Here is a 7542-nt window from a genome sequence, read left to right as displayed (position 1 = left end):
GGACATTAAAGATCAGCCATAATGCATCCCCAGCATGACTCATGTGTTAGCCTCAGTTCTCCAGGAAGTGGATACCAAGACAGGATTTTCTTAGGAAAATTGCCTGATAAAATGGGAAGGGAGTTGAGAGAGGGGAAAGAGCTGTCAGATCATGATGGAAGTCTGACCCTGAGTGAAGGAAAGAGGAAGGAAAGATTGGATGTAAAGATTCTTACACTTAGCAAGCTGAGGAAAGGCCTGAGAAAAGTTTGGCAAGCCTCTTGGGGAGTCCTTAAGCCAGGGTCACCCACCAGTGGTGTCCTCTGTCTCAAGAAAGGGCCTGCCTTAGAGTCCATGCTATGCCTAGTTATTGCCTAGGAGCAGCCTGTGGGACAAGTAGCCTTGGTGCCATAGCAGTGATGGATTTCAGTGAATGTCAGAGCCCAGCAGCAGCTTGGGGCCCTTGGTCAATTAGACTACCTGCAGTTGGAAGTCTGTGTGGTATATTCTCATAACTACCACAGCTTGTGATTCATTCAGAAGTTGCTTTGGAAAACATGCCTCCTTTATGCAACAGATGGGAATGTTTTCAAGATTCTGAGCAAACATTTGGTAGGACAGATACCAGTCTCAATTACCATAATTTCTTTCCAGAATGATGGTAGCCTTCTATACAGATGAAGTCATAGAAGAAATGATATTTCAGGAATGGAGTACATTTTGTTCTGTACCTGATGTGAGCACGTTTTACAAACCCCAAAAGGTATATGAGGTCTGATGATGGGCTCAAGTATTTGAAATTGGAAAAATCAAGGCCACAAAGTAGTCATATTTACATCTTAGCCCTTTTTGGTTCTTCTCTTGCTTTGTCCCCTCTCATGACTGAAGCCAGTTTTCTTGTTAGACAAAGAACTTCCCAACATGGATTGGCTTTTTGATCTTCACCATCTTTCTAGTTAGGTAATTTAAAAAGCTGTAAAAACTACATGTCTCAGGCTCATGGATACAAATTTCGTTCTGCCAATTAGGTGCACTTGGGCTAAGATTTCAAAGAAAGGAGTCAGGTGCCATTTTCCTATGGCTGTTGTTGCCGGGAAGCTGGGTCATGACATGTGAGTCTTGGAAGAGTTGAGGTGATGGAAGCCCTGTCTAGTCACCAGCTTTGTGAATATGAAAGGAAGTTGTGACCAGAGTCAAAGCAGCACCTTCCGTATCTTTGGGTAACTAAATGGACAGATAAACATTTGTTAAATGAATAAACACATGAATGAATGAAGAACAAATGAATACATAAAATAATAAACTGTAATCTTTCCTTGGGGGAGTCATAGTGGGGTAAACTTGAAATCTATAATTGAGGGGCAGCTCCCTGACCAGTTCTCTTCCAGTCTCCTCAGTATCTTCTTAAGCTCTAATACCCAACATTAAGCTCCATACTTGAACTCTCTGGAATAGGTTCTGTTTTCTGCATTCAACCCACATATACAGTATCTAAATTCCCCATAAAGAGGATTGTTTGTTTTTTTAGGTGAAGTCTTGCTGTGTCACCCAGGCTGCAGTGCAGTGGTACAATCTCAGCTCACTGCACCCTCTGCCTTCTGGATCCAAGCAATTCTGTCTCAGCTTCTCCAGTAGCTGGCATTACAAGTGCCTGCCACTGTGCCCAGCTAATATTTGTATTTTTAGTACAGACAGGGTTAGCCAGGCTTGTCTCGAACTCCTGACCTTGTGATTTACCCACCTCAGCCTCCCAAAATGCTGGGATTACAGGTTTGAGTCATCATGCCCAGCCAGGAAGGTTGTTGTTTTTAATTAGTTCATTTGTCTGTTCATTCATTCATTCATTCATTCACTTATATATTCATTCATTCAACAAATGTTTATTTTTACATTTAATTATTGAATATTGGCCTTGTGCTAAGCACTGTGTAAGGCACTGACGATTTTCTGAAGCCAGTTTCTGCCCTTAAGGAATTTACACTTGAAAGCCAGGGTTTGTGATGGGGTAGATGAGGCTGTACAAAGAATTATTAATGACTGAAAAGGCCAGAGTAGAATAACTAATTTGGAGACAGAGGGAAAACTAATATTTACTGAGCATACATTACATGTTAGATATTTTGATGTGATTTTATATAGGTTATCATATTTAGTCATCACAACAATCCAGTGAAGCAGATTATTATCCTCATTTTGCAGATGTGCAAACTAAAACTCAAGATTAAGTGCCTTCCCAGAGCATCTGAATCAGGATCCACCTGACCCCAAACTCCATGCTGTTGAAAAGTAAATGTTAGTAACCTTAGACAGTACTTTGCAATTGCCATGTCCTCTGAAGACTTGCATGAAGAGCAAGGCCTTGGTGCTTCATCAGGTTCTCAGAGTCTCTGTAGTCCACCCAGCATCCTTTAATTAATTTCTACTTTCTCTTTCATTTTCATTCCTATTATTTTTTCTTTCCTTTTTGTTTGCTTTGACCTGCCCATCAAATGCCTTTCCTCTAACTTTCATTCTGCATCTGATTTTCCCTTTACCACTTTCCCCTTCACTTTGGGCCTCTTGCATTTCTGTCTGTTCATCTCTTGTTTCTCTCTTCTTCCCTGTATCATATCCTCTCTGCCTCATTTCTCTCTCTGGGCTCCTTCAGGCTCTTTGTCTGTCTGTATCATTCATTCTCTGTCTGCCTATTACATATCCCAAAGAGAGCCCCTGACTTAGAGCACTTGAGCCTCTATTTCTGGTTCCATGTTCAAGTTGAGGGACAGATGATTTTACTTTCTGTCTTGGTTCTGCCTTTGGATGGTTTCTGCTTTGGATGCCTTTCCAAAATCAGAACATGGTTCACTGATAACCAAATTTTCCTGGCTGTCAATGAAAATACTCCTTTGTACATAAGAATTTTGACTTCCCATCCTTATCATAATCTGTTTTTACCACATGTTATTCTTACTCTCACAAAACTCTGCCCGGTGAAGCCATTCTTCCTTCTCTGCGTGGCCCTGCAAAGAAGGAATGGCTTTGCAGATGTGCCAGCTGGGATGGCATGGAGTGTGGAAATTGTTGCCAGATTTTTTTAAAGTATTATTCTTTATCTGGGATGCAAATAGAATGAGAAACAGAAAACTCAAATGGGACCCTGCTCCCAGACAGTCTTCTCTCATGCTATTATCACATTTAGTAATTGTGGGACTCTTTGCTGAAACTTCCCTTGTTGGGCATCTTCAGGGAGGAGAAGTGGTGGTATACAGGGCAAAGGGCAGTGTTTAAAAAGATCATCTTTATAAAAGGAAAGGGATCCTATCCTATCATACTTTCTTTTTTAAAAGTAAATTTACTTTTTGAAAAGACCTACATATTCTTTTGTTTTCTTCTGAACTGGAAGGATGAAACTAGTGAAATTATGGATCAATTTTACTCTTTGTCTTTATTTTCCTTGATTGTCAGACTTTATCCTAATATTTTGCTTACTTGTCTCTCAAGACTAGCAGAATAGTGAACCTCCAAAACTTCCAAATCCCCTTTCCAAAATTTCAACAATAGAGATGTAGATTACTGTTTTATATTTTATGGTAAGCACCTTAACCTTTTCAAAGAATGAAATAATCACAAATGAATTATATCATTCAAGAGCTCATTTTCTCTCCATTTAATAATAACATAAATGGGTGGAGTTAGCTGGTTTCTTCCAAATAAATCACCCTTTCTTGGCCCTTACGCTAGAGGGGCCGTTTTCCATCTCCATGTGAATGGCTGCTGAAAAGTTAATGCGATCCAAGACTGGATTAGCAAACAAGTTATACAGTTCAGGGGAAATAAAGTTTCACTGTGCTTTGTCATAGTGAGCTTGGCATTCAGACTTCAAGGTCACATGTTTTAGAAATAATCTACAAACTGAAATTTATGCAGGACAATTAAAGGGGTAAGGCAGATTAAACCTACATGCGTAAGAACTGGTGAAGTAACTATGTTGGAAAAGAGAAGGGGCTAGAGTAACAAATAAGGGAGACGTAGAAGTCAGTAGAAGACAGTGTTATACTTATCACAGTGTGGAATTTATCTTTTAGTTTAGAACATAGGTCATTGAGATGTAACAGTATTAAGAACAATTCTTTAATGAGTATTTAGTTCTTACATGTGGTGCTTCATATTCATTTTGTTTGAATTATATTACAACCTTAGAGGTAGGCATGATTTTATCCATTTAACAGGTGAGAAACCTGAGTCTTAGAAAAGTTAATTATTTAGCCTCAAGTCAGGCAATTCATACAGGTCAGAGCAAAAATCACAACTCAGGTTCTTCTGACTCTAAAGGTATCTCCCTTAAAGACAGTACAAGTATTCCTCAAAAGGCAGAGATAGTTAGCAAATAGCAAGCAAAAAGTCCTTTGTTTTATGCATGGCTGTGTTATTATATCTTCCCACTACATAAGATGAGAAACCGCACTACCTCTTACTCCCATGCATTAGCAAGGTGAATGCATTTCACTCATCTCAATTTACAGAGCAAATGCCGTGGCATGGGTTCAATGGAAATTTTCTCCCTTGGGTTCCGATCTATTGCTGATGTGAGAAAGACAGAATGGTCAGAGCAACTTCTAATTAAATAGTTCAGAGCTTCATTAGGAAGATGTGGCTGGATGCAGGACTCGGCAGGCAAGTATTGACATTACAGTTGACACTAATTGGTCCCTTGGCTGGCAACCTTGGCACGACATGGGAACTGGACACTGAGGGGAAGGGAGGAGAGGGAAACCAGGCTTGCTGAAACCACTTCCAAGGCAGACTCAAAGACCATCACTATGGGTCAGGAAGGAAATTCCCATAGGCATAAATTAGGGACAAGGGTTGAGTTTGTTGCTTTGGCTTTCACTGCCTTAGAAAGTGGGTGGTCTTCTAGACCTAGGGCACTTCCATTGTGGTTGACATGCCTTCAGTGTGTGCTTGTGTGTGTGTGCACTCAGAGAGCATGGAGGAACACAATATAGCAGAGTCCTGGTGTCTCTGTCATGGAGACCAACCAATTTAATTAATTTTCCTCCTTTGAGATGTGATAAATATTCAGGAGACCAGGACACCCAGAAGGCTTTCTATATGAAAATAAGTTCTTGCCACTTTCTCTTAATAGCCAGAGCAGGTGAAAAGATGTGAGTGCCCATGTGTTCAGTCCCAGCTCCATGGCAGAAGTTTTGTGTTGGATTCTCAGTACACTGTGGGACCTTTCTGATTCAGGGATTTGGAAGTTGACTATTTCATACCCAAGATCACACAGGCCACCCTGAGACCAGAAAATACTAATATAAACAATAGATCTTCAAAATAGTTAAAAAATCTGTTAAATATCAGGATTCTGGATCTATCACTGTTTTATCTTTATACTTTTCTCCCTGAATCCTGAACGAAGAAAACAATATTTTGACTTCACAAGGCACAGCTTACTACTATTTTCTCCATTTTATAGTTGATGAAGCTGAGACTTAGAGAATAGGAAGGACTTCTGCAAGGTCCTACTTATTGGTAAGAGGCACAGCAATGACATGTGACATGAAACAATGACATGTTTCATTCTGTTGACCCTAAATTTAATACTTTTTATACTATGTGACTTTAAAAAAATAACATTATCACCTCTTTCCCACTTGTTCTGCATTCTCTGCCTTTTCACCAAATAATTTTGGTCAAGTTTCCATATGTGCTTGATATATGTGATATAAATGGTATGTGTATTATATCAAACATATCAAGCACATATGGAAACTTGACCAAAATTATTACATGAGGTAATTCAAAAACAATTGCATGGCTGTTAACCTCATACACAGATAGCACATTGTCTAACTTCTAGAAAGGAGACTACAAGAAGTTGGTGTTTATACCACCTTCCCTGTGGCCCTAAGTAAATGAATGAGGGCATAATGGCTGCCATGGACCTACAAAGGGTCTAGAATGAATTAGACATCAGAAGTGGTGTGTGTCCTGTGAAATGAGGGGTGCATACTGAGCATTAGTAAGATTATAGAATCCTGTGACAGTTCCTTTATAGATTGGTTTTACCTACTTGTTCACCTGTAACTAATTACAGAGTAATGCATTTTTCAAAGTGTTTATTTCTTTTTAAATTACTCTGTACATTTTTTACTCATATCTGCCTTTCAGCCCCAGTGAAATTCCATCAAAAGGGAGGCATCTCATGTTGGGTTTTTGCTTTTTGCTTTTTTTTGGTTTGTGTGTGTGTGTGTAACTTGAAGCAATACTTTAAAAAGTCTGCAATTATTAGCAGCAGTAAAAAAAAATTATTGTATAAAGTACTTTCTTCTATGGGCTTAATAAGTGGATGTATTTTTGAGGAGGAAGTTGTCACTGTCTCTAAAGCTAGTTGGTTGTTTAAATTCTGGAATGTTATGTATTCTGGTTTCCTAATCTGTTCCAGGTAGCTGAACTCTGTTGCCTTGAGTACTTTTGCATGGCAAGACTGTCTCTCCCTTTAGTCACTGGGACAGCTGGCCATGTGTTCCTGTTGAAACTCTCCAGTCTTTGAGCTGGGGCTCTTCTCTTCCACCCTGGCTGGTTAGCTAAGGGTGTGATCTTATCCCCAGAGGCCTGCCTCAGGGCATGCTTCCTCTGCTTTGGATTTAGCTGTCTGAGTAAATGAGTACCAACTGAGTGAGATTTCTCTATCTTCTGACTCTGAGGGAAGCACATCAAGTACTGTGCTTTGAGAAGGAAAAGGATTCCCTCAGTGAGCACACTGACATTTTGACACCTTGTCAGACAGGGACCAGGGGCCTCTGAACTGCAGCCTTCGCCTCATTTTATTCTCAAGGAATGCCCTCTTCTTGTCTCAGGTTAAAGTGACTGTAGCTTCTTCTTCTTTTTAATGGAGTCTTTCTCTGTCGCCTGGCCGGAATGCAACAGCACGACCTGGGCTCACTGCAACCTCCACCTCCCGGCCTCAAGCAATTCTTCCACCCAGCCTCCCGAGTAGCTGGGATTACAGGCACCCACCATCATGCTTGGTTAATTTTCATGTTTTTCTAGAGACAGGGTTTCACCGTGTTGACCAGGCAGGACTTGAACTCCTGACCTTAGGTGATCTGCCCACCTTGGCCTCCCAAAGTGTTGAAATTACAGGCGTGAGCCACCGTGCCTGGACTGTAGCTTTTTTAAAAGGAATATTTGGCCTTCAGGACTTGACTTTCAGGAACACCATCTTGGGTATGCAAGGGCATCCTTACCTGAGCTCCCTGGGCCTCACTGGCCAGCATGGCCCACTGCTGACACAGCTCTGAAATTCTGCTTTCAACACAGATGCAAAAGGGCATTTGTAAGTGAGAATTTCTAATTCAGGGAAAGAAAAGGAAAATACTTTCTATTTTTTAAAGGAAAGATAACATGCCTTATTATTTAAAAAGCAACATTACTTGAGGTTTTTTTTTTTTTTTGCTTCAATTGTCACTTTTGAAATGTTCTATTTATTAATCCATTCAGCAGATACTTAATATGCTTCTCCTATTTTTTTAACAATAAAAAATTATGAAGCCCTTACTTTGTGCCTGGACTCTGTTA

Source organism: Cebus imitator, unplaced genomic scaffold, assembly GCF_001604975.1.
Source record: "Cebus imitator isolate Cc_AM_T3 unplaced genomic scaffold, Cebus_imitator-1.0 Scaffold637, whole genome shotgun sequence".
Classification (NCBI taxonomy): Eukaryota; Metazoa; Chordata; class Mammalia; order Primates; family Cebidae; genus Cebus; species Cebus imitator.
This window is presented reverse-complemented; position numbering follows the sequence as displayed.